Below are 20647 nucleotides of genomic sequence, written 5' to 3'. Positions count from 1 at the left end.
CCAATCCCACAAGACCAAACGCCGAATGTTTTCTCTAAAATGTGCATGCTGATCCATAATGGGGATGGGGGGGGCGGAACATGGGAGGAATGGAAAAACTTTATATAGGGCAAAGGGAAGGGAGGAGAAAGGAGGGGCATGGGGGTAGGAAAGATGGTGGAATGAGATGAACCCTAAGTGCATGTATGAAGACACGAATGGTGTAACTCTATTTTGTGTACAACCAGAGACATGAAAAATTATGCTCTATATGTGTACTATGAATTGAAATGCATTCTGCTGTCACATATAACAAATTAGAATAAATAAATTTTAAATTTTAAAAATTTTAAAAAACTGCATGTGAAAGTGCAGAAGTCATAATATACATGTGAAACAAACCAAAATATGGCATGATTTTGAACAATTGGTAGAGACTAAAAATTTTTTATAAATATTCTTCTTCAAGAAGCTCTTTTTTTTAATCCAAAGAAAACATTGCCTTGTCCATAGGTCCATTCATGCTACTTCATATTTAATGAATAATATTTATACAATTATGGAATTTCAATTATTGTAATTGACTCCATAAACAAAACAGATAATGAACACCCATTTTTGTTTTTTACCTCAGATGGTAAAAGAAAAACTATAGTAGATATAAGTAGGTAGGTAAATGATAGCTATTTAATTGATATATGTGTACACACATTAAACATGTATTTATAGAAAATTTTATGTATAGCTTTAAATGCAAAGTTTAAATAAATACTTTTATAAAGGCAACCATTAAGAGAGCTTAAAAATTTCAATAAGCACAAAAGAATAGAATAGAATAATATAAACAGTCCAAATGTTTTATGTTTCATGATGGAGAGATAAGAGATGACTATCTAAAATTGCTAAAAAATAGTAGGTATATAAGTACATTATTTGAAGCAATATATCTTTCCAATCAGAGATCTAAAAAATAAAAATATCCCAAAATTGGTTACTTCTGGATAGTGGGACTATGGAAGAGGGAAATGATTTGTTTTTATTTCATAACTACCTATAATGCTTGGATTTTTATTCCTACTGATTTTATGATTAAAAAAGTAGAAATCAAAATAACAAAAATTTTTGCAAATATGAAAATTTCTTTGTTTATACACTGTTCCCAGTTTTCCACAGCTATAGGGTAAGCCTTGACAAAGGATGCACAGATAATCCATCAGTCTTATCATAACCAGAAACTTCCACACTCTCCCCATTGATGCAATGGTTTATTTTGTTATCTATTACCACCAGAATAGACAGAATTGATTTTTACTCTTTTCCACCTGATCACCTACTGGGTTCTAATGAAAAGAAAAATGACTAAAGGGAAAGCTAAGATGGGAAGAAAAGAACAATCTAAATATCTCACTGATTTTCTGATTTGAAAAACATGACCCTGAATAATTGGGAACTCTTTCAGGGACTGTATGCCCACCACAATTCAAAGCTCCTTCACACAATTGGGTGGATGTATTCCTTTTATCTGGTAGGAATTTAATATGGTCAGTAGCACAATGAAGCCAATTTTTATGTTATGGTGTTAGGGAAGATCTATTGTAAAATTTCATCATCTCTAATAGAGTTCCAATGACCAGGTCTGGGACAAAACATAGAAGATGAGCTATGGAAGCTTTGTGTCACAGGTGGGATCCAAAAATACTTTCATGATTGAGATTTAGGTGAGATTAGTAAATGAATTCACAGACAATATTTTCAGCTGAGATTTGAGTAATCTCTGAATCAGATCCTTATATTGAATAAGTATCAAAAGCCTATCTCATTGTGTCTGACTGTTTAGTGATCAACTGAGTGGAGTGTTATGGAAAGGAACAAGCAAATCCTACTGGCTAATGTGCAAGTGCAGACAGGGAAAGTTTACCTCCCCATCTGCTACCTCTGGCACTCATTAATCACACTGGCATTTAGGAAATGGCAGGCAGGTACAAAAGCTGGTGGAAAATGGAAGCTATAAGAAAGGAAAAAACGAAAGGAAGGTTTTTATCCTAAACCACTATGATGTGCTATGGAAAACGAATGAGGAAAAAATGTTCCTGGCTTGTCTACAATGATGACTACACCAAGAATCTGTTTATGTTCACCAAGTTCCTACCTACATCCCCAACTCAGGGGAACAAGCATATGGAACTTTTAGGGAAAAAAAATTTATTCCTGCTCTTGGTCATTAATGATTCACAAGTTTTGAGATTTATTTCAGAGTTACCTACTGTGGGCTCAAGCAAGTCTGTTTGTAACAGTTAAAGAATACCTATTTACATCTGGTTTTAATTTTCTATTCCCAATTAAAATATATGTATGTCAAATTATCTGAGTATCTGAGTTTATACCAGAATCATCATCTTCTTCTTCTTCTTCTTCTTCTTCTTATTATTATTATTATTATTATTATTAGAGTTTTGTAGTTAAACATAGTATTTGGGTTCATCCCAACAAACTCATGCATGCATGGAATTCAATTTCAGTTCATGATCCCCCCTTTCCTTCCCCTCTTCCATCCTCCCTCTCCTCTCCCATTCTCCTCTTCTCTACCTGACTTTCTTTGGCTCATCTATTAATTTGTTTTGTTCTTTATGTTATCCTATCCTTCCATTCCCTTTTCCTTTATTTTACTCTAGCTTCCACATATAAGAGAAAACATTCATCCTTTGAGTTTCTAAGTTTGACTTATTTCACTTAGTATGATATTCTCCATTTCTATCCATTTACCAGCAAAACCCATAATTTCATTCTTTTTGAGTGAGTATATATGTGTGAGTATATATCTCACAATTTCTTAATCCATGTATCTAGTGACAGGCATAATAATTTAGCTATTGTGAATTATGCTGCTGTAAACATTGATGTGACTGTATCACTGTACTATGCTAATTTTAGATATTAAAAATACCAAGGAGTGGGATAGCTGGGTCATATGGTAGTTCCATCCCTAGTTTTTCGAGGAATCTCCATACTGCTTTTCAGGGTGGTTTTTCTAGTCTGCAGTCCCAAAAATAAAGTACAAGTATACCTTTTCCCCAACAACCTCACCAGCATTCTAATTGTTTGTGTTCTTGATCATTGCCATTTTGACTGGAGTGACATGAACTCTCAATGTAGTTTTAATTGCATTTTTTCCCTGATTGCTAGAGATGTTGAACATTTTTTCACATATTTGTTGGCCATTCATGTTTCTTTTTTTGAGAAGTTGCTGCATAGTTATTTTTCCTATTTATTGATTGTGTTATTTGTTTCTTTGGTGTTAAGCTTTTTTAGTTCTTTGTATATTCTGGATATTAATCTCTGATCTGAGGAGTAGCTGGCCAAGATTTTTTCTCATTCTCTAGTCTCTCTCCTGAGCTCTTAATCATTTCTTTTGCTGTACAGAAATTTGATGGCATACCACTTATTGATTCTTGGTTTGATTTCTTGCACTTTGGGGGTCTTGTTAAGCAGCAGGAGCCAGCATCTATTATGATGGAATGTTGACCCTATGTTTTCTTCAGTTGTAAAGTTTCTGGTCTAATTCCTAAGCCTTTGATCCATTTTGATTTTAATTTTGTACAGGGTGAGAGAGAGGGGTCTGGTTTCATTTTTCTATATATAGCTATCCAGTTTTCCCAGCATGATTTGCTAGAACATCTTTTCTTCAAAATAGATTTTTTGTCTGACTACTCTGACTAATGTTTCGAGGACTACATTGAATATGAGTGGTGAGAGTGGACTGCCTTGTTCTTGATTTTTGAGGAAATGCTTTTATTTTTTCTGCATCCAGCATGATGTTGGCTATGGGTTTGTCATAAATGACCTTGATGATGTTGAGGTAAGTGCCTTCAATCCCTAGATCCTCCAGTGTTTTTAATATGAATGGGTGATGGAGATACTGAAAATCTTATTCTGTGTTAGAGTGCTGGAGTGTTTCTACAGCTATTGTTGGAGTTTGTACAATGTAACACCACTAGGAAAGGAAAATGCTAGTATCTTGATGACAAAGCATAAATACTAAACTTGAGCCAGGTGGCTTTGCCTAATCTTGGTACCGACACTCTTCTTTATGATCATTGGCTCTGGGTTTGAATTTTCTCATCCCATTTTATACTTAGAGCGATAGATTAGACAACCTCTACTATACTTTTCTAAGACTACATAGTAAATTTGTATATTTTGAAGAATAATTTCTTAATCTCTTAATACAGAGTACTGCAATGTTGGAAGTAAAAGTGGATTTACAAAACAGTTATTTCGTGAACAAAATAGGAAGCGGGACGTGGTTGTGACTGGAAGTTCAGCTTGCAAAGCTCAAAAAGATATTCTTAGTATACTGATACACAACTGTGCCTTAAGAGATCCAGTTATAGTTTCAACTCCCAGATTCCTTTACACTACAGTAAAATAGTCATGTCCATTACAATAGATATGCAAGGAACAATAGATAACAAATTACAATAGATACTGCATGAAACAGCACTAGATAAGAAGAGAAAGTAGAGGCAATAGAAGAAACATTGCAAAAATCCAGCAAAATCTCCTTCTGTTGAGGTGAACGATGGGAAAAGAGGAAGAAAAAGAGGGACAGAGAGGTTGTTTTATCATAATTCATTAATTAGGAAAAGAGATCAAAGAGGCTGGAAGAAGAGTCTGTGCTCAAAACCCTTGACCACAAGAACCTGATCATGCCCCACTGCAACACCACACTGACAACATTCACAGTGTCATTGCCAACTACTTATTTACTACAACATCATGCTTCAAAAACAGATCTAAACTTTAATTAGTCACATTTTCCTGACTCCTCTTTTCAAATAAACCAAAAAAGATCTTTTAGCTGAGTTTAATGTTATTCTGAACCACACACAAATTCTTACGATATAGTGAAATGTGTGTTGAATCACTGGGAATACAGTGCCACCAAGACACCTAGGTAAGCAAAGCTAAAATGAATTATTGAAAAGATGTACTGCAGGTTTTAAAGAATCTATATGGAACTCTCCTCCATATAACTATCTATAGGATAGATCAGATGGCCTCCTCTGAAAAGAACTTTTAGATTGTTTAATTATTTTGATGGTTGATGATATATCCTCTTGGACCATTGTTTTTAGTAGCTTTTTCAAATGTGACTTAAATCTTGACTTAAATTTCACATGTTTAGACCTCATTTCCTACATCTAAGTTCATTGACAGCAAAGTCACTTACTTATTTGTATTTCACCAAGAACTCTAGAACTAACAGCAACAGATGTTCTATTGCTCAATGAGAGCTTAAATTGGATGACCTGTGAGTTATCTAACAACCCAGAAATTCTGTTATCACTTTGGTGACTCCTTAATTTGAATTGTTCATTTATTATTGTGTCTGAATATCAAACTTATGGAATTGTTTAAGTGAACAGGTGATATCATTTCTAATGAACATTTCCTATTTGTATGTCAACTGACAATAAATAACACACACACATGAAAATATTTTGCCTTCTGTAACATTGCTTATTTTATCAAAATATTTAACCAACATATTTTTGCAGGTATTATTAATAAGTTCCTAAATCCACGTGTTTATGTTAATAAGTTATAAATCAGCAATGCAAGAATTAACTATCTTTTTATTAAAATACAGATAATTAATTTGATCATAAGCCCAGAGTGTTAAAGTATGAATGGCAAAAAGGTGTTTACTCGACTTTTAATTAGATCAGTAATTTTCAGTTTTTGAAAGCAGTGGGAGCTTCTAAAAATGATATATTTATACAAAACTTTGAAATAGAATTGATAAATGTTTTCTATATTAATAATTTCATTAAATCTAATTTAAAACAACTAATTAATTCATTAATGAAGACAAGACTTTTATGAACACAGGCCATTTAAATTAGTAACTATAAAATCAAATTAGTCTCAACAATAAATTTCATTTCTGTATTTTATTTTTGAGCATATAGTAGTAAAATAAACCTGACTAACAAGGCTAAGAAGTAACAAATAATTATAACTATTAATATAACTATATGTAAAATTATATACATAATTGCATGTACTATATGTAAATAATGTAATTATATATAATTATATGTAGTGTTGTATATATATATATATATATGTGTGTGTGTGTGTGTGTGTGTGTGTGTGTGTGTGTGTGTGTATCAGGCTCATCCAGAAACCTAAAAAGGGAGCAGAATAGAAAATCTTTATTCAGGAGTATAAACCCTCAAAATATCAAAACTCTAGGATTATACTAAAATAATTTAAATGATTATTCATTTAGTAATCCTACTCTTATAACAACTTAAAACAATATTTGCTAAAATTTGTGGCACATATTTAGGATATGAGTCTGCAATTGACCCATCAGTAAGCAGTGCCCAAGTAAACATAATTGAATCAGATCAATTCAAATTGGTAATGGTTGAATCAAAAAAGTACTTTCTCAGAGTCAGTGAAAAATCACTTGCATTTCATGGAACAAAAATCATTTCCTGCTGGGAAGGAGACAGTGCTCCTGTGCTACTAAAAGTTTGACACCACAAGGAAAGCTAGTGCAAGAACAAGAACATTATATGCAACATCTGACCTTTTTCAAAGGGCTTTTACATCATCCTCTTCTTTAGTTTCTGCTGAGGGTATAAAAACAGATCTCAGTGTAAATGGTTCTGCTGTACTCCTGTACATAGACCAGGGGATTTTTCAGCAAATAGAAATTCCATTAAAAATTTACTGCCTGCTACTTCTTGTAATGATTAAGGAAATAAATAGGAAATGCAAATTCAGATTTTTGGCAGCAGAATTGATTGGCAGGAAAAATCCTGTTATATTATATTCCCATTATTAATTGTTTAGGGTATTGCATGAAGTTTTCTGTTTTCAAAAATCCTACCTATTTGTGATGGATGTGAAAGGACAACAGTTCTCTTATTTATCTAATCAATTTGATGATTTGCTTTTATATTAAATTGCCAGTCTTCTAAAACACGTTTTTCAAAATTCGATAATTCATTACTATACTTCATGTCTACTACTATCTTCTGATTTGAAAAGTTATTTGTGGCTGCTGGCTCCTCTGGGGGTAAAAGTGTATACTGCCAAGGTGTTTATATTTGTGTGTACACACATATGTGGGTCTGAGGTTGTATAGGAAAGGCATTGCTTTACCTTTGCCCTTGCAATCTGCCCTTGGTTTCATGAGGCCATGGTTGTGCTGACACTGTGGATTGCTTCAGGTACACTGCAGATTGCTCAGATAACCCCTCCTCTAAATTGCTGAGGCTTTCCACCTGAAGTTCCTTTAAGAGTACAGATGCATCTCCCCAAAACTGATCTGTTTTCCCTCCATTAGTTCTATGCCTTATTGGCTGAGAGCTCCTGATTCTTCAGACAACTCTAAGCAGGATCTAAGGTATCTTATGCAAATTCTCCTGGAGAGTCCACACCAAGTCCATGGGAAATATTCCTGAATCTTTGGCCACCACACTGGGCACATGCAGACTGACCCTGCCACCATTACCTTTCTTTGCTTCTGATAAGAACAATCAGCTAGAGGCGGAGCTTTCTGCCTGAGCCTCAGACACAAGTTCACTGTTTCTCAAACTACGGAAAACACTCAAATTCTGGTCTAATGAAGTTCCTCACCTCACACCTGTAAACTGTAGATGAAGCTCCATACTCTACCTTGGGTGAGCCGAAGTTAGTAAATTCACTTAATTTGAACATTTTTCTAGGGAAAAACCTTTCTCAACCTACCCAGTTTTCCTTCTTTTGGTCTCTCTGTCTCCCTTTATATGGTCAACAAAAGATCATAAAACCAGTATTTTCAAGCCTACTTTGCAAAACCTGAAAAGATGGCTTATTACCTCACTTTGGATTATGAAATAGGAATTTGCCAAATTTGCTCTGTTCCTGACCTTTTGTTTTTATTTATTTATTTATTGGTAATGGAGATTGAACCCAGGGGCATTTACCCAATGAGCACATCCCAAGTCCCTTTGTATATTTTTAAATTTTGAGACAGGGTATCACTAAGTTGCTTAGGACCCCACTAAATTGCTGAGGCTGGCTTTGAACTTGTGATCTTCCTACCTCAGCCTCCCAACCACTGGGATTATAGGCGTGAGACACCATGACCAGCTGTCCCTGACCTTTTGAGGATTAAGTATAAATAGTGAATTTAAAAGAGATTGATTTTAACATCTCACTATATACAAAGAATTTTCTAAGGTATTGGGGATTGAGTCCAGGAGTACTTTACCCCTTAGCTACATCCCCAAACCTTTTAAGTTTTATTTTGACACAGGTCTCACTAAATTGTCCAGGTTTACCTTGAACATGTGGTCTTCCTGCCTCAGTGTCCTGGGTAGGTAGAATTACAGTTGTGTGCCGTGATGACTAGTTTATGAAGATATTTGCTATAATGATTTCTGAATCTACAAATAGTACATATGTCTTTCCATACTTAATTTGTATGTTAGTGATTTCTAAACCAGTGGTAAGACATGCACCAAATATGTGTCTAAGCCTTGCTTCACCTTTAAATGAGCTCTGTAGACCTGTTTTATAGAGATGTGCAGGTATGGAATTATTTTCTAGAAGACTAATATGTAGTTAGCATTTTATACTCTGTTAGAGTCTGTAAACAAGTCAAGATGGCGCCTGGCATTTTGCAGAGGGAGTGGTTTGTGAAGTAACGCCAGCGACCCATTAAGTGTGGAGATTCCTTATTGGTTGACTGCTGTATCTAGTTTATGTTAATTAAGATAAGCTGTGTGTAATGTATATATACCCCTCCAGTCCTACAATAGATGGCTCCCACTCCAGCTGTATCAATCTACACAAGTTGCTCATCCCCCCTCCACCCCCGTTATTTTGCTGCAGCCGGACCTTGGCAATAATCAATGACACATTACCTAAGGGCAAATATATGCAGAATAAGGACAAGAAAACATTTTTTTGAGGATTACATAAACCTCAGTTTATCCTATATTATGCATGTGATGTCCAATAGATAATTATATATAACATATTTGAGCGTGTTTAGTTATATTTACTATAAACTTTCAGTGATAATAATACATTAAAGAATGAAAATAAAATGAGACATTTGTTAAAAAAATAATAACAGTGGAAAGATAATAGTTTCTGGTTCCTTTTATTTAACTGTAATTTAATAGTCTTCTGAGAAGCTCTTTCCTGCATTTTTATTATCAGCATAGAGTATTTACTCAATAGGTATAGGTAGAGTTCCCACTATCTCTAAAAGTTGAAGTAATGTGTGAGTAAATTAATAGGTAATCTATTGAAAGATAAAATTACCCATTTTCACATGTCATTTGCATATTTGATCATGAACCTACACCCACACTTGTTTGCATTCCATGGAATGCAGAAATTCATAAGGACTCAAAAAGGTAGTCAGATGAAGCAAAGCTAAGCCATTTTAAAGATGATTCATTAAAGGAAGAGGAACAATGGGCAGAACCCATAACCTAGCAAAAAGCCTTTCCTCCAACATCTATTCCAGAACCAGACCATCAAAAGGCATCCACTTAAGTTCAAAAGTGCAAATAATCCCAGGAACCGTTAAATACCTTTTTAAATAATTTAATGTGAATTAGTGTAATTGAATGCCTGTATAAATGAAATGAATTGCATTCTGAATCTGGGTGTTAGTTGAAATTAGCTCTGAAAGGGAGGGGCCATTTGGAACTTTGGGCATTAGAGCAGTGATAGGGTACCTGGGTCCAGTATCCCAACGGAGGGCCTTGGGAGAGATGAATACTGTGTAAGTGTTCAGAAAATGAAAAAATGGAAAGGGATCAGGGGAAAGAAATTAGATAGAATAGATGTACAAAAATTTCTCTCTTTTAAAAAACAGTGGAAGCTTCCCCTCCAAGTTCTTTGACTTATAGACTCAGGGTCCCCAATACTCAAGGTTTAAAATGATCCCTAGATACCAAGACTAGAGTAGAACACTGAGATTTCAGTCTCTCATTCTCCCATTACCCCAACGACCTCATGGCCATCCTTCTGATGCTCAGTCTTTCTCACCGCATAAAGGCAAAAAGAAGTGGAGGTGCTGACATGCACAGGCACCTGCTAGAGTTAGACACCCACTTGCTATTGACCTTCTCTCCCCCTTAGCAACTATTCCCACTTATTATTTTGGTTCATTGTTATCCTCCCAGACTTCACCGTTCACTTTATTTGATAAAATAACTTTATCTTCCCCCATTCCAAGATGTTAAACTCCTATGGCACCAGATTAAAGTGAGGAGAAAACTACTTATTCAAAATAATTGAGCAGTAGGCACATGTTGTTATATTTCTTCATAGCCTAAGACATTTATTCTCTCAGCTCAGGAGTTCACTTTCAAGTCTTCTGCCTGCTAGGAAAGAAAAAAAAAAAAAGATAAAGCTTCACCAAGATTTGCAGCCACCAGGAGAATAGAAATGTAATGGTTATTGGAGCTTGTGGGGGCTAGTATGCCCCGTGACATTAGCTTCCTTCAAGGCTGATTATAGCATCACTCCTGCTTCCATTCCACCTCCCTACCCCCTGCTAACACACATACATAAATCACAACTTTTTCTTAAGCTTTCACCTATTCAATCATATAAGTAGCCTTGAAAATAAATTAATATGCTGATTTACCAGGGGTATAAAAGAAATCAAGTATGAAATAATCATAGATCTACAGATAGGTGAGCAAATGTGTGTCTGGGGTATGTGTGTGGTAGGTGTCATGGAAGATGTTGTGTATGTTTGTTGTTTTGTTCACTTAACAGAAACATTAAGTGAATACAGGAAAGTAAATTTGAATCCTGGGAAAGAAAGGAACTCTGAAAAAATGGGAGCAAGATAAATTAAATTTGATAAGCCAAACAGATTTTTTTCAGCTTTAATGATTTTGTAAAATCATAAAAGGCTGCTATAATATTTTTGTCTTTCATAGCCTCTACATTCAAATACATAATGCAGGATATAAACTTATCAAAAGAAGTTCAGTTCCTATTTCCATCTTTAAAGAATGCAAATGATAGGATTGTCATTTCTATTTTATCTCATGTTTACTATTTATTGCTAAAGAGCTTAAGCAAAAAATAGAAAGATAGTGAGTGGTCTGGGGATTGAGAGAGAGAAGAATTTAATTTGTCTTGAATGCCAATGGTATGCCAGTTACTGCATTTGTATATTTCATGCCTGATATCCTTTATCCTAGAATTATTAGGCTGATAAAGAGCATGAATGTACTAGCAATAACAATCTGGATGTGACATTAGCCATGAAAACCTTTATGAGTCTAACATTTAACATCCAGGGCAGGTCCTGTGTGGCTAATTAACAACTGAGGTCATTCTGACACTGTGTGGGCAAGCACCTTCTCACAGCTCATCGGGATTATTCTAGGTCATATATGTCTTTCATACCATGCATTAAATCTTTGCAAGAGCACATAATTTCTACCTTTGAAATCTTCACATTTATTTAAGATAAACACAGTATCAATGTTTCTCTGAAAGGTAGACAATCTTAAACCTGCTCCAATCTTATTCTTGTGTCTTCTACTATTTTGGAAAATTTTTACTGTTTTCTTGTTATGTGATATTAGATATCAAATTCTAAACTTAATCATACAGAGTACAAAAGGAGGCTAGAACAGCTGAGTTTATGTTAAGACATTGAGCATAGTGGAGCATTAAAGGAATAAAATGTGACAGACATGTAGATACTGGGTATAGCAAAAAAAAAAAAAAGAGATGCAGGAATATTCAAATGGTTTAAATCAAGGAAAAGAAAACCTTTAACTCAACAAATTAGGATTATTTTTCCCAATGCAAAGTCATGACCCAATGTCATCTTTCAACTAAATTGTAGAGATATGCAAAAAAGTGTATTTGAACTTGATGAAATGGTAGATGGGAAATTGGAGAAATCATGGGAATAAGACGAGGCTTTCCTTCAGTTTCTTTAATGTCAATGTGGTGCTTTACTTTTTCATGCCAGTTCATGCTAGATAGAGAAAATGGTGGAAAATAAAATGAGATTTAGAGATGCAGCTAGGACTAATTATAGTACTGAGAATGGCACTACTAGTAATAGCAGAAAGGTCTGTGTACACTGGCAAGACAGTCTAATATTGCAAAGTCAAAGTGAGTGAAGGAGAGGAGAGAAATGCAGTCATCCCGAAGATGGTGATTTGGTAGCTCTGCCAAGGAAGTTTTTATTTTATTTTATTTCATTTTTTTCTTAGACTTTGGAGAAGATGGGGAGGTGAGAAACAGTTGGGAAAAATGCCCTCTTTAGATGATGGACTCGTAGAGTTGGGAGGGATGTGAAAGAAATCAGTTTTCTAAGTTATGACACTGCAATGCTGGCGTTCTCTCTCAAGGAACATTGACAAATGGCCAGCTCCTACCTGGGCACTTCCAGGGACTGTCACAAGTTATAGTTATTAGAAAGGTCCCTCCACAAACTGAGTTACAATTTTTCTTCCTTTTACTTCCCACTATTAATCTTCATTCTGCCTTATGGAGCTACATAGAATAATCACAATCCTTCTTTTTGAGGGGAACAACCTGAACAACCTTGGAGAGAGAAATCAGGGCAAAATAGCAAAGTGATGGGGCTGTCAGCTATGAGAAAGGATTGTGAAGTGATTTTTCAGGTTGGCCTAACTTTGAGAGGGAGAACTGGGAAAGACACCCAATAGAAAGAGAGGAAGCTGAAGTCTGAGTCAATTTCCAAATGAAGAGAAATTATAACAAAACACATGAAAAAGGAAGCTATAGATAACTTTTGGATATTTTTTAAAAGGATAAAAAATTACATACAACCCAATTGAAGAAATAGGACAACACATAATGAGCATAATGAATATGATGCATTGAAGCTAAAATCAAGCTATCATTGTCATGATTCATGTGATAAATGGTCTACTTTTAAGTTTCAGAGTGTAAGAAAATATTTCTAACTGCATTGAACGTCATTCTGTGGGAGAAAACAACTGAAAAGAAATTAGGCAACACTGTTACTTCCAGGAAAAGGGTAAACCAGGGTGGCCCATGTGATAGCATGAAATTCATGACTTTGTATAGAGTCCCCTGTTCCTTGAGGATAGGTGGGACCAGTGACTTTATTACAATCTATAGAATACAGCAAAGGTAATGGGATGCACATCGTTGCATTATATAATATTTTAATGTCTTTTTTTTTTGCTAGAAGACTCTTTTTACCTTGCTGGCTTTGAAGAAGCAAGCTGCCATGTTGTGAACTGAATTTGGACAGCTATGGAGCAAAAATGTCACAATGACCTTTTGCCTCCAGCCAGCAAGAAATTGAGATCTTCAGCCTAGCAGTCCACAAGCAACTGAACATCTACAACCATATAAACCAACAAGTGGATCCATCCCAAGATGAGTCTCAGATGAGACCACAGCCCAACTGATACCTTAATTACTACCTTGTAGATAATCCAGCTAAAACACATCTGGAGTCCTAATCCACAGAATCTGTGAGATAACAAAAGGATGTTGTTTTAGGTGGTAAATTTGTTGTAACCATAAGTAAATAATACAGCCAACTTGATACTCTTCAGATGAAAGAGGCACAGGAAAACTAGATAATTCTAGGAAACTAAACTATAACTGTGCCAGACAGACAATTATACCATATTCTAGCCTTGATTGGTCTAGACTTTTATAGGAGTTTTTAGATAGATATTTACTACTGATATGACTGACTTATAAATGCATCCTTGTATTCATTTACCACATAGAATTTACCCATTTATAAAAGTTCCCTCTGAGAAGGTGAGATACAATGAATAATCTTGGGTAAACTTAGATAATTTTCCAACAGAGCAGAAGCATGAATGCTTAAAAAAAGTCAGAAGCCTAGCTACTGGGTGTTTTCATTACTAAATATAGAAGAAGAGAACAATAGTGAAAAAAAATAAAAATTGCAAGTTGTCTAATTTTGATTAGAATAGCTTAATAGTGAGAATTTTCAAGAGTTTATAAATGTGCTTTGACAACACACATATACATTGTACAATTAAAATGTGTGAACAATAAACTCAAAACTGTAAAATACTTGGGAATTACTCTAACCAAGGGGTGAAAGATCTCTACCATGAAAACTATAGAATACTGAAGAAAGGAATTGATGAAATTCATAGATGGAAAGACCTTCTATGTTCTTAGATAGGCAGAATTAATATTGTCAAATGGCCATATTACCAAAAGCATTATACAGATTTAATGTAATCCTCATTCAAAGCCAGCCTCAGCAACTTAGCAAGGCCCTAAACAACTTAGTGATATCCTGTCTCTAAAAAAAATATAAAAAAATATCTGGGAATGTGGCTTAGGGTCAAGTTCCCCTGAGTTCAATCTCTGGTACAAACAATAACAACAACAACAACAAAGCCACCATGACATCCTTACAGAACTAGAAAAAATAAAAATTGTCCTAAAATGCATTTTGAAGAATAAGAGACCCAGAATTCTAAACAAGAAGATATCTGATTTCAAATTATACTACAGAGCTGCAGCAACAAAACCAGTATGATATAGACATCATAACAGACATAAGACCAATGAAATAGACTAGAAGACACACAAACCCACATACTCACAATTATCTGATGCTTGAAAAAAGTGCTAAAAGTATATGGTGGAGAAAAGATATACTTTTTAACCAATGGTGCTGGGAAAACTGGATATCTATATGTAGAAGAATGAAATTAGTTCCCTATCTCTCATCCTGCATAAAAGTCAAATCAAAGTGGATCAAAGACGTAAGAATTTTATTAGAAAATTTGCAACTGCTAGAAGAAAAAAATAGGATCAACACTCCATTATATTGGTAGAGGCACCAACTTTCTTAATAAGACCCATAACACCCAAGAAGTAAAACCAGGAATCAGTAAGCAGGACCACATTAAATTAAAAAGCTTCTGGACTATAAAAAATAGTGATTATGAGTATAAACAGAAAACCTACAGAATGGAAAAAAATCTTTGCCAACTACTTCTCTCACAGGGATAATATCTAGAATATATAAAAAAATTGAAAATCTCAACACCAAAAAAATAAAATAAGCCAATCAATAAATGGGCAAAAGAACTAAACAGATATTTTTCAAAGGAAGAAATACAAAAGGCCAACAAACATATGAAAAAATATTCAACATCCCTAGCAATCAGGGACATACAAATCAAAACTACACTGAGATTTCATATCATTCCAGTCAGAATAGCAATGATTATACAAACAATAATAAATGCTGGTGAGGATGTGGGGAAAATGTATACTCCTACATTGTTGTTGGGACTGAAAATTAGTACAACCACTCTGGAAAGTAGCATGAAGATTCCTCAAAAAACTAGTAATGAAACCATTAGATGATGTAGCTATCCCATTCCTCAGTATTTATCCAAAAGAAATAAAATCAGCATATTATAGTCAATGATTACAACATCAATGTTTATAGCAGCACAACTCATAATTCCCAAGTTATGGAACCAGGCTAGATGCTGTCAACAGACAAATGGATAAAGAAAAGGTGATGTATATACACAAGGGCATTTTCCTCAGTGATAAACAAGAATGAAGTTATGAATTTAACTGATGAATAGATGGAACTGGAGAACATCATGCTAAGTGGAATAACCCAGACTCAGAAAATCAAGGGTCAAATGTTTTCTCTTATATGCAAAGATTACAGCGAAATAAGAGAAAAAGGGGTGGAGGACAAATGTCATAAAGATAGAGTGATGATCTGTAGAGTAGAAGAAGGAGAAGAGGGGGAAGGAGGAAAAATGGGAAAAATGAAACAAGTGACAAAGTTACAGTATGGGCATGTATAAATACACTACAATGAATTCTACCTTTTTTTATATCTGTAAGGCACAAATTATAAACAAACAAACAAATAACTGAATGAATAAAGAAAGAAAGACCAGTAGAGTAGAGGAAGAGGAATAATGAGAGGGAGGAAGAGAGGGAAAGAGAAGGCACTGGGGACTGAAATGGAGCAAATTCAATTCCATGCAGGTATGATTATGTCAGAATGAATCCAACTATGTCGTTAACTATAATGCACTAATAAAAACATTTAAAAATGCATGTTAGGTTTAAAGAGTTAATTAATTGTGTGGTAATGTATTTGCAAGAATTTGCCGCTTTAAATTTTTTTTTCACATGGCTGATTCCTGGTTGATAGACTCCTTCCTTTCTTTTCTTTATTTTTTCTCTATAGTCTTCCTGTCTATGTGTTATTTCATAAACTTCATTCTGGTTCTGTCTGTACTTTATAAACCCTGCACTCCCTATGACAAGCAATGTTTTCACCACTCCAGCTCATCAGGAAATGAATTCTGCCACCAGCAAGGTACTGCCATTTTCACAAAAGAAAAAAGATTCAGGATCTCTCTTGCATCTTGTCTTTCTCTTATTAAATCTTGAGATCTGCTAGTTGGCAATGTTTCTGATCTTTTTACCAAGACTCAAAAGATTGGATAAGAAGTAGTCAATAAAAATGAAATAGTTTCTTCCCATATGGAGAGGAGAAACAAAGTGCCTATCACCTCTTGTCTTTATATAAGCTTCAGGGTAGAGAAAAAACAAGTTTAAAAGAAACTGAATTCCAGTTACTTCTTAACCCCAGAAATCTGGAATATCCTACAAAGAACTGGATGACAAAAACAAAAACAAAAAACAAAGCAAAACAGAAAAACCCTCTTTATTAAGGTAATAAATTTAGAAAGTACAAATAAAGGATAGCAAACAATATTTAGCTTTGCTTCCCTCTTTTCTTAATTTAAGGAAGTCATTATAGGTAAAAATTACCACTACCTCTGAGGAAAAACCACTATTAATTAATTGTGCTGTAATTATCATGCCCCACATCTAAATAAGAACTTGAAATCAGTTTTATCTCAGTACATATCTGAATCTCAACCACAGTTTCCACCAATGAGGATGACTTGTTCTGTTGTGACCCAGACCTTCCTTTTTATGCATATTCTAGGAAATCAGTGACTTTATTACAAAGTTCCCACCTTAAGCTTCTGGAAAAGCAATGACCCTGCTAGCTCTCAGAGTACATTTTTGAGGTTGGAATCCTTCCCCTCGACTCTCTTCATGCATGCAAAATCCCCAGTCCTCAGTGCTGGTGCTTTCAAATGAATTCTGCCCTGCCAGTGCCTCCTCCTACTGTCAACTGTTAGATCACTAACCATCTGCATCTCCTGTTCTCTCTGACTAAAGTTCTACCTCCACTGGCTCTCTAAGAAATCACCAAATGTCTATGATATGGGAAAATTCACACATTCTGTGAATAAGAATAAAAGAACAATTGATTTTGCAACACTATCCAAAACACATTAATCCAAATTTCTTCTGGTTTAACAAGAAATTATTATTGTATTTTATTTTATATATTTTATGTGTCCCACAGATCAGAAACATCCTCCATTGAGAAGCAGCATGTAGTGGCTTTGGAGTCAAATGGATTTCAATCTAGGTTGAGTCATCTACTACAAGATCCTGGTTTAGCTATATATATATATTTTTTTTTTCTGAGCCTTTGTTTCATCATGGAGCTAAAGATAAGAGTTTACACCTCTTTATCTGAAAATGTAAAAATAAATTATATGAACATGCTCTCTAGACTAAGTGTTGTGTGTGAGAGACTATACAACTCACATAGAACAAATTAGGATTACTAAGAGGTGAGTAGCATGATAAAATAGTGCAAATCATTCTTCCCAATCTTTGTTTTTTAAAACAGCTTTCTTGAACACTAATTTATTTCATAAATTCACTCACTTTTTTATAAAAGTAAATGGTTTTTAATATACTTACAGAATTGTAAAATTATCAACATACTCTAATTTTAGGAATTTTCACTACCCTCTCTCCAAGATGCCCCATACCTATTTTTGGCAGCTTCCTAGTTACACCTTCCCGCCTCCAGCTCTTTGCCACAAGTAATGTACTTTCTGTCTGGATATTGTACCTCTCATACAATACATGTTCTTCTGTCACTGGCTCCCTTTATTGAGTATAGTGATTTTGAAGTCTGTCCATGTTTTGGCATACATCAGTACTTCATTTCTTTTTGTTTCTTCAACTTTTTAGTTGTAGTAAAATACAGATGATATAAAATTTAACATCTAAGCCATATTTAAGCATATAGTTCAACAGAATTAAGTGCATCCATACTGTTGTGAAGCTGTCAACACTAGCTCCAGAAATTTCTCATCTTGCAAAACTGAACACAAATACACATTAAGAAGTAGCTCCCTATTCTGATCTCCTCCATTACCCAATACCATTTTTCTTTCTGTCTCTATGAATATGACCACTCTGGAAATTTCATAAAATAGAATCATATAGTGTTTATTCTTTCCTGACTAGTTTCTTTCACTTTGCATAGTAAGATTCTCCCATGATGTAGCATATGTCAGAATTTCCTTCATTTTTAAGGCTAACATTTAATTATATGTACATACCACATTTTACTTATCAGTTCATTCATCAGTGGACATCTGAGTTGCCTCCACAACCTAGCTATTGTTAATAATGCTATAACAAACGTGAATATTGGGATATATGGATATTCTCTGAGACTCAACTTTTAATTCCTTTGAATATATACCCAGAAGTGAAATTGCTGAATCACATGACTATTATATTTTTTATTTTTTGAGGTGCTACAAAACTATTTTTCACAGTGGCTGCACCCTTTTACATTCCATCAAAGATGAACAAAGGATCCAATTTCTCCACATCTTTGCCAATCTTTGTTATTCTTTAATTTTTTAAATAGTAGCCATCCTAATAGGTATGAGTTGGAATCTCGTTATGGATTTCTTTTGCATTTTCTAAATGGTTAGAGATATTGAGTGCCTTTTCATGTGCTTATTGGCCATTTGTTTATTGTCTGTGGAGAAATTTCTGTGTAAGTTCTTTGTCTACTTTTAAGTTAGGTTGTTTTGTAGTTGTTGAGCTTGAAAAATGTCTGGTTTCTTCATTTCTTTTTTGAAGAATACTACTCCATTTCATGATAGACTACATTTTATTTTCTGTTTCTAGCCTTTTTAAATTAGAAGGCCTTCTATAGTATTAGCATTACCGTGAGAAGATAGCCAGTAAGTATCCTCATGTGATCATGACTGTAAGAAACACTGATTCAATGAACATTTATCAAACATCAACATCAAGCACAGCACGAGGCACCCACCCACTTTTATCGAGGTAGGGATAGTAGAACTACAATACACACAAATATTCTGAATATCTCATACTTTTACCATTAACATATGCTGCAGAACTTTTATTCTTTATACCTGCAAGCATATAGTTTAAACAAGTCTTCAAATTGATGCAAATATTATGCCAGATTCTTTAAGCAAAAATTTCCTAAAGTATGAGCAAGAGAAAGATAGAAGTCTCACAGGTATGGTTGATCAATCACTTTATCTGATAGTTCCTGCAAATGGATAGACACAAGAAGGTGAAAATAAATGTCCATGAACCTTGTACTATTTGCTCAATTTTATTCCCCAGAAGAATGTGAGACAAGAAAAAATAGATACACTGCAGTTGTATAGCATATGAAATGAATATAAAAGATAAAGAAGAGATGCAAAGTGTCTGAGTAGTTTTCTGAATAGACAATTCAGATGAAAAGCAGACCACCATGAACAAAGCCTTCACATTATTCAGATAGAATGTGCAATTCCTTTAAATGATGCCATGCAATTAAACAGTTTTAAAAGATCCAAATATATTAACTCCCTCCCCCAATCAATATGCTCATACAGTCATACTTTCCTCAATTAGACAGGGAAGTAAATTAATGAAACAGAGGACTTCTATCTCTAATAGACCTTGATGATCAAAACTAAGACTTTAAAAAAAAAAAAGAAACAGCGTAATAACAAGAAGGGCTGAATAAAGAGCAACCCACCACCCTTCCCCTGCCACAACACATACAAACTCTTCAGCAGCTTTGGAAGGTCCTCAAACGTTCGACAGACAGGCCCTCCATATATGTCATAAGTCCACTTTATACTGCAAAATACATATTTCTACTTTTCTTTATCTCTTCTTCTTCATCTTGATCTAGGACCCCAAGAAGTTCACTTGGAACACAACAAAAGCTTCCTAACCATCTCTTTGTTTCCCATGCTATTGTGCCTCACATTCCATTTCAGTAGCAGCAAGCTCTGTCTCCCTAAGATGTATATCAGATCGTATAGACCATCTGTTTGAAATCTTTCTATGGTCTTCTACTTCAGAATTTTCCAACACTGTCCCATGCTACAGCCACATCTTTCATCTCTCTTGACCTTGGCTCACAAAACTCCAACTATACTGGCCTTCTTTCAGTACCTCAATACCTCCCACCCTTGGTCTTTGGCACATACTGTTCCTTTAGTCTGGCACACTTGTCCCTGCCTACCTTTCCTATGATGAGGTCTTTTAAATCTCACTTTCTCAGAAAGATTTTCCATACTAATCTAGCTGAAGTGGCAGCCCAGTATTCATTCATATTTAATATTAGCATAATGCTGTTCTATTTCTTGGCATTCACTTTAATTTTCAATCATTTTTATTTGTCTGATTGTTCAGTTCT

The 20647-nt window shown here is 34.6% G+C and overlaps 1 protein-coding gene across 9 annotated transcripts in view; it reads right to left on the bottom strand.

Moving 5' to 3' along the window:
* The window catches only part of GAP43 (growth associated protein 43), a 368423-nt gene that overhangs the window by 212030 nt on the left and 135746 nt on the right, over positions 1-20647 (bottom strand). For 4 of the 9 annotated variants that reach the window (XR_014023149.1, XR_014023150.1, XR_014023151.1 and 1 more), the window contains one exon: positions 9102-10385. The exons of the other annotated variants lie outside the window; for them this stretch is intronic. The gene's annotated coding sequence lies outside the window, so the exon portion shown is untranslated. Of the gene's footprint in view, positions 1-9101; positions 10386-20647 lie in introns of those variants that run through there. 9 annotated transcript variants of the gene reach the window in all.

This window comes from Spermophilus citellus (assembly GCF_964194105.1).
Source record: "Spermophilus citellus genome assembly, chromosome: 7".
Taxonomy (NCBI): domain Eukaryota; kingdom Metazoa; phylum Chordata; class Mammalia; order Rodentia; family Sciuridae; genus Spermophilus; species Spermophilus citellus.
The sequence above is the reverse complement of the archived record's forward strand: the minus strand, read 5'-3'. Positions and strand labels throughout refer to the sequence as shown.